At 44.2% G+C, this 16,135-nt stretch overlaps 1 protein-coding gene and 1 pseudogene across 1 annotated transcript in view; one reads left to right on the forward strand and one right to left on the reverse strand.

Moving 5' to 3' along the window:
• LOC112626877 overlaps nucleotides 1-1,879 on the reverse strand; it is a 45,782-nt pseudogene extending 43,903 nt beyond the window's left edge.
• Nucleotides 1,880-4,926: 3,047 nt separating this feature from the next.
• Nucleotides 4,927-16,135, forward strand: part of OSBPL9 (oxysterol binding protein like 9) — a 185,279-nt gene continuing 174,070 nt past the window's right edge. Inside the window, exon 1 of the mRNA XM_025355157.1 lies at nucleotides 4,927-4,996. The gene's annotated coding sequence lies outside the window, so the exon portion shown is untranslated. The remainder of the gene's footprint in view (nucleotides 4,997-16,135) is intronic.

A 16,135-nucleotide genomic window follows, 5' to 3' on the forward strand; every position in this document is an offset into this window, starting at 1 on the left:
CTACCACTCTGGTACAGACTCTCTACTTTTCACCAGGAAGATTACAACAGTCACTTGAGGGGAAAAATGAGAGACAGAGGGGAGAGAAATAAATAAATAGTGGGGGAAAAGATTACAGTAGCCTCCTGGATGGTTTTTCTGTCTCCAAACTCAACTTCAGTCAGCTTCACAATCCAGGTCCACTTACTTTCTGAAGCACTCTTTCTAATACCCAGGTCAGATCTTATTTCTCCCGCTTATCACCTTCACTAGCTTCCCACTGCCTTCAGCAAAAGGCCAGGCTCCCTAACTCCCTTGGTATATGCCCCACCTGCTCTCCAGTCTCACCCTAACTCCCCTCCCCTTCAACTTTCCTGTTCCCTGAAGATGCCACTGCTGGCTGTATCATTGTACACGCTCTTCTTCTTACCTGGAATACCCTTCTCCCCTTCTCTTCCAATCTAATAAACTGATTTATCCTTCAAAACATTGCTTAAGTTTCACCTTCTCCCTGAAGCTTTCCTGTCCAGGCCATTTGCCTGGGCTTATTTCTACCTTCCTCTGTAGCACCTCTATACCTTGCTACCCTCAAAACAGTATCACAAGTATCTGTACCATTGAACATTTGTCTTTAGGTAAGTAAGATTGGGAAATTGAGTCTCAGAAATGGGAAAGGGCTTCTCCAGGTGTTCATGGTGGAATGTGGACTCAAATCCAAAACATCCTAATTCCTCAGCAAGTGCCCTATCTACTGCACCCTCAAAGAATTAATCAGATTTCACACACACAAACACACACACGCACACACACACACACACACATACATGCACACGAAGAGCATCATTTGTTTGTGGGCTGAAACAGTACTATTGAACATTTGTCCTTAGGTAAGTAAGCCCTTCCATAATTCTCTGAAGTTCATGAGGCATTCTAGGGAGGAGACTGGATAAGATGACCTCCAAGATCCTCTGAACTCTGATATTTTATGAAACACAGAAAATTTGGTTGGGCGCAGTGGCTCATGCCTGTAACTCCAGCACTTTGGGAGGCCAAGGTGGGTGGATCACCTGAGGTCAGGAGTTTGAGACAAACCTGACCAACATGGTGAAACCCTATCTCTACTAAAAGTAAAAATAAAAATTTAGCCGGGTGTGGTGGCGGGCACCAGCTACTCGAGAGGCTGAGGCAGGAGAATCACTTGAACCTGGGAGGCGAAGGTTGCAGTGAGCCAAGATCATGCCATTGCACTCCAGCCTGGGCAACAGAGCAAGACTCCATCTCAAAAAAAAAAAAAAAGAAAGAAAAAAAGACAATGAAAAAGAAAAGAAAGAAACACAGAAAATTTCACGATCGCAGTCAATGATCCCCTTTTTCCTCCAAGGTTCACCATTTGGGATGAAGGAGGAGGAACAAACGTTTACTGCATGCCAACTATATGCTAGGGACAATGCTTTACTCACCTTACCTAATTCAATGCTCTGAACAATTTTGCAAGATCCGTATTGTCCTCATTTAATAGAGAAAAATTGAAATGCAGACTTAGTAAGCTACCTGCCCAGTGTCACACAGCTAGGAGGTAGCAAGTGGAGATTTCAGCTGTAGTCTTTCTGTCTCTAAACGGGCTCCAAACCGGGAAAGTCGGCCTGCCTGACCGCTGGGACAGGTGACAGGCAAGGACGTAGAGTCTGTTCTATAGTCGCTGCCAGGCACCGAACTGCTTACCCCCGTCTTCGAACTCTTCGCGCAGGTAAACCCAACGCTGGGCAGGCTTTCCCAGGGTGAAGGTCACCAGCAGCAGTGGTAACAGCCGCAGCCCCTTCATCCTGTGGAGCCTCGAGTCCCAGCCTCCGAGCGCAGCGCTCCTGCCCTCGCCAGGAACTCCGCCCCGCTGTCGCCACATCTACCTTGACCCAGGGGCGGGGGCTGAGATCACCTGCATCCCCGCACCTGGCTGCCTTCCATTCGAGGCCTGGGGCCAGTGAGAATAATGAGGACTGCAGTCAATCCCGGGGCACCACCGCTGAGAGCGCTGCGGGACAGAGGAGCCAATGGGTGCCAACCAGGTGTTGAGGGAGCGGCAGGGGAGGGTCTCTGGGAGTTGGGGAGTGGAATGGGCAGCTGAGGCTGGCCTCTGGGGTGCTCGACTTTGGTGGAGCTGGTTGAAGTCACTCTCACATGATTCCTTTCATCATCTGTCCCTCCATCCTTCCTTCCCTCTATCCTTCTATCCTTCCATCCTTCCATCCTTCCATTCATCCATCCATCCGCTGGGCCTATGAAGAAACCATGATGATATCTGTTTATTTTAACAGAAATGCAGGGCCTGAGGGGGCCCAGAAGAGGCTCTGATCCAGCATGGGGTCCCAGGGAAGGCTTCCTGAAGAAAGTGACAACTGAGGTTATCTAGGGAGGAAGACATGGGGGAGGGAGGAGGAGGATCAAAGAGAATACTATGGGCAAAGTCCAGAGAAGGGAAAGACTTGTAAATTCATATCATTTCTACAACAACTCCATACTGTACAATCAATGTTGTTTACCCTATTGTGAGGAAAATGAGGCTCAAAGAGGAAAAAAAGCACCAGCATTTGTTGATTGTTGTACTATGTGCTAAGCACTGCACCAGGCTCTTAATAGACATATCATTTAATCCTCACACTAGTGTGAGGAGAGTGTTGTCATGCTCGCCTTACAGATGAACAAACTGAGAATCTAAGAGACAAAGTGGCTTGCTGAGGTCACACAGAGATGAAATAGGGGCTAGAAACCAGGCCTTCTCATTCCAGTGCCTTCACTATACTTCCGTTTAACTTCATTCATTTATTCAGTATCTATTTATCAGGCCAGGCATGGTGGCTCGCGCCTGTAATCCCAGCACTTTGGGAGGCTGAAGTGGGTGGATTACCCGAGGTCAGGAGTTTGAGATCAGCCTGGCCAACATGGTGAAACCCCGTCTCTACTAAAAAATACAAAAATTAACTGGGCATGGTGGTGGGCACCTATAATCCCAGCTACTCAGGAGGCTGAGGGAGGAGAATCTCTTGAGCCTGGGAGGTGAATGTTGCAGTAAGCCGAGATACCACCACTGCACTCCAGTCTGGGCAACAGAGTGAGACCCTGTCTCAAAAAAAAAAAAAAAAAACGCCAGCCACGGTGGCTCATGCCTGTAATCCCAGCACTTTGGGTAGCTGAGGCAAATGGATCACCACCTGAGGAGTTCAACACTAGCCTGACCAACATGGTGAAACCCTATCTCTACTAAAAACACAAAATTAGCCAGGCATGGTGGCTCATGCCTGTAGTCCTAGCTACTTGAGAGGCTGAGGCAGGAGAATCGCTTGAACCCAGGAGGTAGAGGTTGCAGCGAGCCAAGATCACACCACTGCACTCCAGCCTAGGCGAAAAGAGTGAAATCCTGTCTCAAAAAAAAAAAAAAAAAAAAAAGACCAACCTGACCAACATGGTGAAACCCCGTCTCTACTGAAAATACAAAACTTAGCTGGGCGTGGTGGCATGTGCCTGTAATCCCAGCTACTCAAGAGGCTGAGGCAGGAGAATTGCTTGAACCTGGGAGACGGAGGTTGCAGTGAGCTGAGATGGCGCCACTGCACTCCATCCTGGATGGCACAGGGAGACTCTATCTCAAAAAAGAAAAAAAAAAATCCAATGTCTATTTATTAAGGTCCTCCTATGTGCCAGGCACTGGGCTAGGTACTGAATATACAGTGGAGAACAAGACTGGAAAGTCTCCTGCTCCCGTGGAGCTCCCTTTCCAGTAGGGTGCACAGAGTGTCATAAAGGAAGTACTAAAACAAGGCAATGATTTAGAGACTTAGAGAGAGATGGAGAAAGTTTTCATTCTGGGAGAGGAAAGGGGGTCAGGGAAGTCCTCCCTGAGGTGACACTTTGGTTGCCATGTATTCATCTGGGGCAGGTGTTCCAAGAAGACACAAGTGCAAAGGCTCTGAGAAGGAGGATGAGTTTGTCTCATTCGAGCATCAGAAAGAAAGCCAATGTGACTCAAGCACAGTGAGGAAGAAGAACGATGTCAGGAGGTGAGGCTAGAGAAAGGATGGAGTCAAGACTTTTCATGATATAAGCCATGGGAAGGATTTATAACTGGTGTAGCGGGAAGCCTTTAAAGGGAGTGACATCATCAGAATTATATTTTTAAAAGGTCACTTTAACTGCTGTGTGCTAACTTGGGATGTCAATGTGTAATCAATCAGGATGTCAAGTACACAGTTAAAATATATCAACCTGCATCAATCAGAGTCCTATGGAATATATATATGTGTACGTGTGTGTATATATATGTATATGTATAGTGTATATATATGTGTATATATACACACATACACACACATATAATCCCACAGAAGAGGTCTTGGCTACAAATATAAATTTAGAGGTATATAAGTGGTATTTTAAGTCACATAGCTAGATGAGGTCTTTAAGAGAGAGGAGCAATTGGCTAAGAACCATGCCAAGTACCCAGCATGGGAGAACCCCAGCCCTAAGAGTTGGACAGAGAAAATAGAAGCAGCAAGGAAAACAATGACTGGTTGTAAAAATAAGAGCCTCCTTTAGAATTCTAGATTGTTTGCCCATTGGCAGGGTGGTCTTCTCTTAAAGGGAGTGTCAAAATTGCAATTCAACTAATATTTACTGATGACCTACTATGTGCAGGGTGCTATGCCAAGTTCTGGGGAAACAAAAACAGATAGGACACAATCCTTGCTCTCCAGGAATTCTCAGGCCAGTTAGAGACATGGACCTTTAGGCAACTAATTTAGGACCAAGGAAGCCTGGTTTTGGTGCCCTAATAAAGGCAAGAACAGCAAGAGCACAGGGGCAGAGAGATGTACCAGATGTTGTGAAATGACTCTACTTGTATCACCTCATACAGTTCTCTCAATATAAATAACTAGTGTTTTCCTCATTTTACAGAAGAAGGAACTGAGTCTCTAAGATGGAGGATACACAACTGGCAAGTAGTAAAGTCTGGATACACAGCCAGGTCTGCCTGACTTCAGAGCCCAAGTGCTTAATCACTCTTACATTTTGTGACGGTCTGATAGAGCTGGAACATAAGGTTCCTGGAAAGATGGAGCGTCCAGAGAACAAGGCAGAGAGAGATAAAGAGAAAAGAGGGAACAGGGCCGAATTTGCCCAGGCCTTGAATGCCAGCTGAAGGAGTTTGGATTTAGTTCCTCTGGGCCAGAGTTTTTCCGTATCAGCACTATTGACATTTGGGGCCTGATAATTCTGTGTGTGGTGGTAGTGCAGTGGGGGTAGAGGGCTGTCCACTGTATTGTAGGATGCTTAGCAGTGTCTCTGGCTTTGACTCATTAGATGTAAGTAGCATTCCCCAACCCCTGACAGTTGTGATAACTAAAAATGTCTCCAGACATTACCAAATCTCTCCTGGGGTGTGTGTGTGTGTGTGTGTGTGTGTGTGTGCGCGCGCGTGCGCGCGTGTGGGTTTGTGTGTGTGTATGCATGCATGTGCTAAATCGACCACTAGTTGGGAATGGCTGCTCTAGGCACTAGTTGGGTGCAGTTTTAAAAGGAGTGTGACGTGGGCTGGGCACGGTGGCTCACGCCTGTAATCCTAGCACTTTGAGAGGCTGAGGCGGGCAGATCACCTGAGGTCAGGAGTTCGAGACCAGCCTGGCCAACATGGCGAAACCCAGTCTCTGTTAAGAATACAAAACTTAGCCGGGCGTGGTGGCGCACCCCTGTAATCCCAGCTACTCAGGAGGCTGAGGCAGGAGAATCACTTGAACCCGGGAGACGGAGGTTACAGTGAGCCAGGACTGTGCCATTGCACTCTAGCCTGGGAAACACGTGAGACTCTATCTCAAAAACAAAAACAAAAAAAGAAGTGTGACATGATGAACATTAGAACATTAGGAATGCTCTTTTAGCACTAGCAACTTAGCTCAGCATGGTGCTGCATGACTAGTCCTAGCTACTCAAGAGGATGAGGTTGGAGGATCACTTCAGCCCAGGAGGTCGAGGCTGCACTCCAGGCTCAGTGACAGACTGAGACCTCATCTCTAAAACAAAAAACAAAACACCAATGACTTCTGTTATAACAAGCACTGTTATGTTCATAATGTATTAGCCTTTGTGAGAAATTGTATTATGTTTCAATTCTGGTAAGTTGGAATTGCGTGTACTACTTTGGTTACATTCCCATGGTGTCTGTTCATTTTCTGTGAAAGGATAGATTGAGTTTACCATGTGCTTCTCAAGGGCAGTGAGCACAGTGGCTTCTTTGTTTTTATATTCTAAGTTCCTGGCACAGTGAATGTTAAACGAATAGATGAATTTTTTAAAAAGTATTATACACATATTTATATTAATTTTTAGAATATCATGCTTAGATCAGAGATTTGTCATAAGTCTAATATGTAGTAAAAAATAAACATCGTTATTTGTAAGCAACAATATCTGTTTTAATCTTTTGATCCAAAAATTCTACAAGCTGATAAAATGTGTAGACTTTATTTTCAGGTCTATTTTCCAGATGAGAAAAATCCATGTGATCTTTGCAGCATCCACAGGGTTTTCTTCAATCTGTAAGAATATATTATTAATTATTCACCTGTCTTAGTCCATTTGTGCTACTATAACCAAGTACCTAAGACTGGGAAATTTATAAAGAACAGAAATTTATTTCTTACAGTTCTGGAGGTTGGGAAGTCCAAGATCAAGGTGTCAACTGCTCTCTGAAAACTGCTCTCTGCTTCCAAGGTGGTGCCTCTTGCTGTGCCTCACCTGGAAGAAGGAGGCAAAGAGGGATGAACATTGTGTCTTCACGTGGCAGAACAGATGGAAGGACCAGGCTGCCCTCTGAAGCTTCTTTTATAAGGGCATTAATCCCACCTATTAGAGCAGGGCCCTTATGGCTTAATCACCTCCCAAAGGCCCCATTTCGTCTCAAAACCATCACCTTGGGGTTTAAGTTCCAACATATGAATTTTGGAGGGGCACATACATTCAAATCATAGCACCACTGTATAAAGCACTTTGGGTTAACTCAGTGTGATTTAATGCAATAACTATGGAGCTACCCCTATGAACCTAGCACTAGGAGAGATATAAAAGCACAGTAGTTATCCTCTAGATATGTCCAATTGAAAGGGACGTCAGGCTTACAGGGTCTGCCTCACCTTGTTCTGTCTCTTACCAACTGCGTGATCCTGAGTTCATTGAGGCCATACCATGATTTTGGTGGGCTCTAGGCACTTTTGCCTTTGTGGCCCTCTTCTTCCACAAAAAAGTATTTAAAGATACACTTATGACTGTATTGGAATAAAGACAAACACAAAACAGGCTGGATTCATTATTATGTATTCATTACTATTATATTCATTTTTTTTTCTGGTTTTAAAAGAAATTAAAATTAAAACATGTTCTTAGGCTCCTGTAAGTAAGTATTATGGGCCCTAAGCACTGTGCCTACTGTGCCTAACGGTAAGTCAGCTTTGGGGCCAAGTATTAACCTCATCTAGTTCTCATTTCCCTCTCTGTAAAATCTTGGTCTTGAAGGGTTATTATAAGGATTACCTAAGGTACTTAGAAGCTGCATAAGGTCAGAAACCAAGTCCGATTTGTTTTCCACAGTGTACCTAGAGCACTTGGCACAGAATAAGCACTCAGTAAGATGAATGTGAAATTACTAACATAGTGTCAGGGTACAGTAAACACTTGATAAATATCAGATTTAGTTCACCAGACCTCCCAGGGGACAGTTCAGGACATACATAATAGATATCAGAAAGCTGTCGTGGATGGTACAGACCCTGAATGTCACAGGAATTCAGATCAGGAAGGATTGTGTGGATCGGTTGGTTCGCATGCTTTTTAATTTTTTATTTGTTCAGTGCATCCATCCCACTTAACTGCAGCCATAACGCTGTCATTAGCAGTGTACGTAGGAAAAGGATGTTTTCAAAACCATCAATTCTACACTCCAGCCTGGTATATTTACATATGCAGGGAGTTGTACCAGCATTGCCCTGTAGATCCAAATCCTCTGCAGATTTAATTACAAAGCTACAAAGTGAGTGCATAAATTATGCACTAAGGCCCATGTTTGGGAAATTACTGTATAGTCCTGGGAATTAGATAGGAGGTTAGATCTTTGTAATTGATATACTTCCACTTAAGGGTTGAAACCCTGCAGATCAGTGAGAACTTTGGTCTAAAGACAGTTTGTCTGTGGTTCTGCAGGGCTACCTGGACATTTAAACTCCAAACACTAGCTATTGGGAGGAAAAGAACTTTGCAGTTATCCAATCCTGCTCAGGTCTCCCACTTCAGCTTCGTCTCTCCCATGGGTTCACTTGTCCTGGCACATCTGGAAGATGCACAATAAATAGTATCAAGCCTTTTGCCTTTTCCTATACTGTTCTCTTTGATGGAATATTCTTCCCCTCTTCATTCTGGAAACCCCAAAGAGAGTGCCTACTTCTAGTAGCTACTCTACAAGCATTAGTTTCTTCTCCCTGAGTAAGAAGACAAAGGTTTCATGTCAGTAAACTCAGCTCAAATACTTTTCCTTGTGAAAGCATTTCCTACCTTCCTGGGAAGAAGAAAAGAAACAAAATGCACCTGTATTGGACACCAATTATGTTAAAGCACTTTGCTGGGTCCTTTGCATTTATCATCTTCTTTAATCTTCAGGGCAATTTTGTGCAGAAGGTATTCTTATCCTTGGTACCTAGGTCAAGAACTTGCTGTCTAAATGGTTAAGTAACTTAGACAAAATCTCTCTGCTAGTAAACAGCAGAGGTGGAAATGGAATCCGGTCTGCCTGGCTGTCTCCCTCAGGCAAGTCAGTTGGTCCATTCTTGGGGCTCTTAAAATTCTTTCATCATGCCTCTACCCTAACACATGTCTCACTGTATGGTAATTTATTCCCATACTTTCATAATCTGTCTCCTTCACGAAGCTCTTTTTTTTAAATTATTTTATTTTTTGAGACAGGGTCTTACTTTGTTGCCCAGGCTGGAGTGCCGTGGCACGATCACAGCCCTTTGGAGCCCCGACCTCCTGAGCTGAAGGGATCCTCCCACCTCAGCCTCCTGAGTAGCTGAGACTACAGGCACAAGTCACCACACCCAGCTGATTAAAAAAAAAATTTTTTTTGTAGAGACGAGGGTGTGTGTGTGGAGGGGTGTCTCACTATTTGCCCTAGTTGGTCTCAAACTCCTGGGCTCAAGGGATTCTCCTGCCTCTGCCTCCCAAAGTGGTGGGATTACAGGCATGAGCCACTGTACCCAGCCAACTAAACTCTTGAATCAGAGAGCAAATCTTACTTCTTTCTGTATCCTTAATGCCTGGCACAAGGACTAGCATGCAGTGGGTGCTCAAAATATGTTGATGGAATGAGGTAAATAATAACAAAACACTAGGCCTGGGGTGGTGACTCATACCTGCAATCCCAGCACTTTGGGAGGCCAAGGCAGGAGGATCGCTTGAGCTTAGGAGTTCAATGTCAGCCTGAGAAACATGGCAAAACCCTTTCTCTGCAAAAGATACAAAAATTAGCTGGGCATGATGGCGTGCGCCTGTAGTCCGAGCTACAGGGAGGCTGAGATGGGAGAATCACTTGAGCTCAGGAAGTTGAGGCTGCAGTGAGCCATGATCACGCCACTGTACTCCAGCCTGGGCGACAGAGTGAGACCCTGTCTAAAAACAAAAACAAAAAAACACTTTGCAGTTTGCAAACCATTTTCAGATATATGATTTCACTTAAGTATGAATAAGCATAAGATAAAGTTCCTGCTTTTTTAATAGCAATATAAACAAGAAAACAAGTTATGTGCTGGTGAAACAAAAATGCACAAAACAGTATCAGGAATAACAGTACTGTATACAGATAAAGTAAATTTACTGAGGCCAAAGAGAATGAGAACTGAGAACAAGATTTTTAGATTTGGAGAGAAAACGATCTTATAGCTCTATTTAGGGAACTGGATGGGACATCTTAAATACCTTATGTTATTTCATCCTCACAAAAACCCAGTGAGGTGCATGATACTGCCTCTCTTTCCTAGAAAGTGGACAAAATCTTAAAGAGGTGTTTTGCCCTAAGTCACACAGCTGGGTTATGGCAGAGCCTCTTCTATGTTCTAGTCTCTGAGAGTCCTCTTCTTTTTTTGTTGTAGTTGTATTATTCTGTGCCAATATTTTAGGAGATACTAGTAATTAATATGTTTCTCTTTATAGGCAACAAAAACATTTCAGCAGGGGTCTTCTGGCTAAGCCCTGTGGTGTATGTAATAGAAAAAGTATGTGTCTTGGTGTGGGTTGGAGTGCAGGAAAATTATGTAGGATGTGATATCAGTAAACCTGGGTAGGAGTTGGGTAGTAAGACAGGAAGTGAAGATAGTCAATAATGTATACATAATTAAGCTAGTTACCATAGTGGGCAACTGGACCTCAGCTATGCTGCGGAACTCTGGGAGACAGTGCAGGGCACATTCAGGGTATCCCAATGGAGGGGTGAGAAAATTGGGGTATTATTCAACTCCCCATACATCATTGGTTCTGATAACATTAAGTCTCCGAAACTCCCAGCTTGCTCTGTGGACAGGCCAACCATGTTGCCTGGTCAGAAGGAAAGAAAGAAAACCAAAATCTTCAGGCAATAAGCTGCATGTGTTTCCTATAATAGCCTTCGGTGTCTAGAAGTGAATGTCAGGAGAATATGGACAGGAAACCAATAGCATCTGCTACAGAATGTAATGGGATGCAAATCCTGCCTCTATCACTTCATTTTACATTTAAAAAAAATTCATTAGGGCTGGGGGCAGTGGCTTATGCCTGTAATCCCAGCACTTTGGGAGGCCGAGGTGGGTGGATCACCTGAGGTCAGGAGTTCAAGGCTAGCCTGACCAACATGATGAAACCTCGTCTCTACTAAAAATACAAAAATTAGCCAGGCGTGGTGGTGGGCGCCTGTGATCCCAGCAGCTTGAGAGGCTGAGGCAGGAGAATCACTTGAATCTGGGAGGTGGAGGTTGCAGTGAGCCAAGATCCCGCCATTATACTCCCACCCGGGCGACAGAGTGAGACTCTGTCTCAAGAAAAAAAAAAAAAATTCATTAGGTATTTATTGTAAGTCCATCATACACTAAAGGTATTAGCAAACTGGTTTTGAAGACCAAATATGGCTAGCTTCATAGTTTCTTTGTTTTTGAGATGGAGTCTCCCTCTGTCTCCCAGGCAGGAGTACAATGGTGCGGTCTCGGCTCACTGCAACCTCGGCCTCCTGAGTTCAAGTGATTCTCCTGCCTCAGCCTCCCAAGTAGCTGGAATTATGGGTGCCTGCCGCCACATCTGGCTAATTTTTGAATTTTTAGTAGACATGGGGTCAGGCTAATCTTGAACTCCTAACCTCAGATGATCCACCCACCTCAGCCTCCCAAAGTGCTGGGATTACAGTTGTGAGCCACTGCGCCTAGCCTAGCTTCATGTTTTTGTACATAAAGTTTTATTGGAATACAGTCATGCCCATTCACTTACGCTTTTGCCCTACTACCATGGCAGAGTTGGGTGTTTCTGATAAAGGACATCTGGCCCTCAAAGCCTAAAATATTTTACTGTCTGACATTTTATAGAAAATGTTTGCCAACTCCCGCGTTAGGTATTTGGGATACTGAGATGAATAAGATTATTCCCCTGTCCTTAAAGAGCTTTTAAATCTAATGAAAAAGATTAATGTGCAAGCCAATAAAGGCAGGAAATTATTACAAGTGCTACAAAAGCCATTTAAATAAGGGAACTGGGATTTCTAACTAGTTGCAAAGATACATCAAGAAAATCAGCCGGGAGCAGTGGCTCACACCTGCAATCCCAGCACTTAGGGAGGCAGAGGCAGGAGGATAGCTTGAGCCCAGGAATTTGAGACCAGCCTGGGCAACATAGTGAGACCCCATTCCAAAAAGCAAAAAAAAAGATAAAAAAGAAAATCTTCATAGAAGAGATGATAGACACTTTAATAGAGTCCTGAAAGATGAGTAGGTATTTTCCAGACAAACATAGAGGAGTAAAGACATTCAACACAGAGAAGACAGAAATCGCAAAAATGTCCCAAGGATCAATAATGACATGAATTTAGGGAACTGGTATCATATTTGGAGGTGGGGAGATAAATGACACAAAAAGTAAGTCTGGAAGTAAAGAATCAAATTTTATCTTTTCCTTAGAAATGTAACTGGCTCTCAGCTGGGCACGGTGGCTCATGCTTGTAATCCCAGCACTTTGGGAGGCTGAGGCAGACGGATCACAAGGTCAGGAGTTTGAGACCAGCCTGGCCAACACAGTGAAACACTGTCTCTACTAAAAATACAAAAATTAGCTGGGCATGGTGGCAGGTGCCTGTAATTCCAGCTACTTGGGAGGCTGAGGCAGGAGAATCACTTGAACTTGGGAGGTGGAGGTTGCAGTGAGCCAAGATCATGCCACTGCACAGAGCTAGACTCTGTCTCAAAAAAAAGAAAGAAAGTAATGTGACTGGCTCTCACAGTCAGTGTGGAGACTAGGTTTAAGGTAGCAATAGTGGAGTGGATAACGCTAAGCTACTGTAGCAATCCAAGCATTAAATGGTGCAGGTTTGAGACCAGTTAGTAGCAGTGGACATGGAAAGGAAAGGCTATGTGATTCCAGTGCAGGCTGGTTTAGGCACCCCAGAGCACATTTACCCCTGGCGTGGCATGTGTTGCCCTGTGTGGCAACACAGACTCTGAGATCCTTGAGGACAGGAACTATGTGAAACTGATCTCTGTATCTTCAGCACTATCTTTAGCACTTCAGGATTCAGCACAGAATTGCTGTTCAGTGAAGCCTACTTGCTTGGAAAAATGTAGTGAATTAATACACTGCAAATTTATGGCTGCAATGATTTGTCTTTAAGTTATGGGGACCTAACTGAATATAGAATGAGGAAGAGGGCATGGGAATTCTGCAAGACTTCTGGTTGGCACAGAAGGCTGTTGCAATCTGACAGGATGTCCCTGTTTGAACTATAATGCTTGCTTATTTCAGCTCCTTAAGGAGGCAGGCATATGATTATAAATGGCAAATGCCTGGCAAATTCAGAGCTGACATAATTACCTGGTGGTACTTTTTTAAAATATATTTTTTATCCTTTACAAAATGGCTTTTTAAGTAGTTACAAGTACAATGTCTGTTACTTGTAGAAAATTTGGAAAACACAAAAGTGTAAAGAAAAAAAATAAAACCAACCATAATCCCACAAATTGACTACAGATGTTTTTCTTTTCTTTCTTTCTTTCTTTTTTTTTTTTTTTGAGACAGAGTCATGCTCTGTCACCCAGGCTGGAGTGCACTGGCGCGAACCCGGCTCACTGCAACCTCCGTCTCCTGGATTCAAGTGATTCTCCTGCCTCAGCCTCCTGAGTAGCTGGGAGTACAGGCGTGCACCACCACACCCAGCTAATTTTTGTACTTTTAGTAGAGATGGGGTTTCACCATGTTGGCCAGGCTGGTCTCAAACTCCTGACCTCAAGTGATCCACCTGGCTCAGCCTCTCAAAGAGCTAGGATTACAGGCGTGAGCTACCACACCTGGCCTTCAGATGTTTTTCTGTAGTATATATAATCTTCTGGGTAGATAGGTATATTTTTTATAAAATTGGAATCATACTGTGTGTGTATATATGCACACAACTTTCCATCCTCCTAGCTCTCTTATTCCCACTAAATCTCTCCTTAACCTCATAGGAGATCCAATCTAATCTCTTGGCTTCTTCCTCCTAATCTATTCTCCTTTCCTGCCATAATCAGCCTGGATCTCACGAGCTATGTCTATCTGTTAGCAGCAGTGAATCCACACAGGTTTGCAGCAAGCTCAATTCTCGCCTCCTTGGAGGAAAGAATTTGGCCAAGGGGCATAAGGCAGAGTGAGAGACTGAGTCAAGTTTTAGAGCAGGAATGAAAGTTTATTTAAAAATTTTAGAGGAGGAATGAAAGGAAGTACACTTGGAAGAGGGCCAAGTGGATGACTTGAGAAATTCAAGTGCCCCATCTGACCCCTGACTTGGGGTTTTATACATTGGCATGGTTCCAGGACTTGCATCTCTCCTCTCTTGATTTTCCTTGGGGCAGGCTGTCCACATGCACACTGGCCTGCCAGCACTTGGGCGGGCTGCATACACTGTATTTACTGAAGTTGTGCACATGCTTATTTAAGGCGTTTTTCCCTTACCAGTCTAGTGTTCCTAGAGGAAGGTCATATACAAGTTAAACGCCACCATTTTTCCTCTTAGTGCACATGCCTGAGCCCACTCATCCGACTCCTGAGATCTTCTCAGGAAGCTGCTGATCATCAGCTTCCAGTGTCTTCTGTCTATTGGGAGACTGCCTTTCCCCGGCACCAGCAGTGACCAATGATTATTTTGTTTAATTAATTAATTTTTTGAGATGGAGTCTCAGTCTGTCACCCGGACTAGAGTGCAATGGTGCAATCTCGGCTCACTGCAAGTTCTGACTCCTAGGTTCAAGTGATTCTCTTGCCTCAGCCTCCCCCAGTAGCTGGGATTACAGGAGTATGCCACAATATCCAGCTTTTTTTTTTTTTTTTTTGTATTTTTAGTAGAGAAAGGGTTTCACCATGTTGGCCAGGCTGGTCTTAAACTCCCGACCTCAAGTAGTGATCCACCCACCTCAGCCTCCCAAAGTGCTGGGATTACAGGCATAAGCCACCGCACCTGGCCTTCAATGATTATTTTAGAGAGAGAGTTTAACAATCGCCTGACCATCATCTGATGGTCACCTGACATTCCTGGGTGGGGAGGCTTTCCTGCCCTGCTCATGTCCGCCTAACTACCTACTCTAACATATAGGCTAACCAGCTACTCTCAACTCCTTTCTTCCCAGTGTTTTTGCTCCACCTACCTTATAAATCTTTCTCACCTTGGGTAATTCCAGTGATGTACCTCCTGTGTTCCTAGACATGGGTTGCTGAGAATTGCTGGGGGAAAAAAAATCCCTCAACCATTCAAAACAAGATAAGCCAGTGCTACCAATAGCTTTTATGTTTAAACTCAGCTGGGACCTTATTGCTACTTCCATCCCTTTTTTCTCACTTCACAGAGCCCTTCCCTCTTGCCTTTTACACTTCATCACCTTCTTAAAGTTCACTATCTAATCCTATGACCTCCCCTTCCCCCTATCTATCTGTTAATTAATTACCTATCTGTTAATGACCTAATTCACATGGAAATAGAGTTCACCAAGGAGAATGCCACTTAATTTCCTGCATTTGATCTTGAAGTATTTTCCCTAGGCCTTGGCTTTCTCAAGCCTCTCTCATTCTTCCCCATTCTAATTATTGATTGTTAATCTTTTTTCCTGGCTTCTCTTCTTTTTCCTTTTCTTTAAATTTTGCTGTCCTCTAGGGTTCCATCCTGAACCATACACTCTATCCACATTCCCTGATCTCAATGCTTCCCATGCCTTCAGTTGCCTTCTCTCTCTCTCTCTCTTTTTGTTTTTAGAGATAGTGTCACTCTGTCACCCAGGCTGGAGTGCAGTGGCACCATCATGGCTCACTGCAGCCTCGACCACCTGGGCTCAAGAGCTCCTCCAATTTCAGCTTCCTGAGTAGTTGGAACTACAGGTATGTGCCACCATGCCTGGCTTTTTTTTTTTTTTTTTTTTTTTTTTGTAGAGACAGGGTCTGGCTATGTTGCCCAGGCTGGTCTCGAACTCCTGGCTTCAAGTGATCCTCCTGCCTCATGCCTCAACCTCCCAAAGTGCTAGAATTATAGGCATGAACCACCACTCTCAGCCAGCTACTGCCTATGGATTAAAACTCAAATGTGTAATTCCAGCACTGGTTTATTTCTTGAGCTCCCAATTAGGATATCCACTTGCCTGCTGAAAGTCATTTTTTTTTCTTTTTTGAGATGGAGTTTCACTCTTGTTGCCCAGGCTGGAGTGCAGTGGTGCAATCTCGGCTCACCGCAACCTCCACCTCCTGGATTCAAGCAATTCTCCTGCCTCAGTCTCCTGAGTGGGTGGGATTACAGGCATGCACCACCACGCCCAGCTAATTTTTGTATCTTTAGTAGAAATGGGGTTTCACCATGTTGGCCAGGCTGGTCTTGAACTCCTGA

The sequence above is a fragment of the Theropithecus gelada genome, chromosome 1 (genome assembly GCF_003255815.1).
Source record: "Theropithecus gelada isolate Dixy chromosome 1, Tgel_1.0, whole genome shotgun sequence".
In the NCBI taxonomy this organism is placed as follows: Eukaryota; Metazoa; Chordata; class Mammalia; order Primates; family Cercopithecidae; genus Theropithecus; species Theropithecus gelada.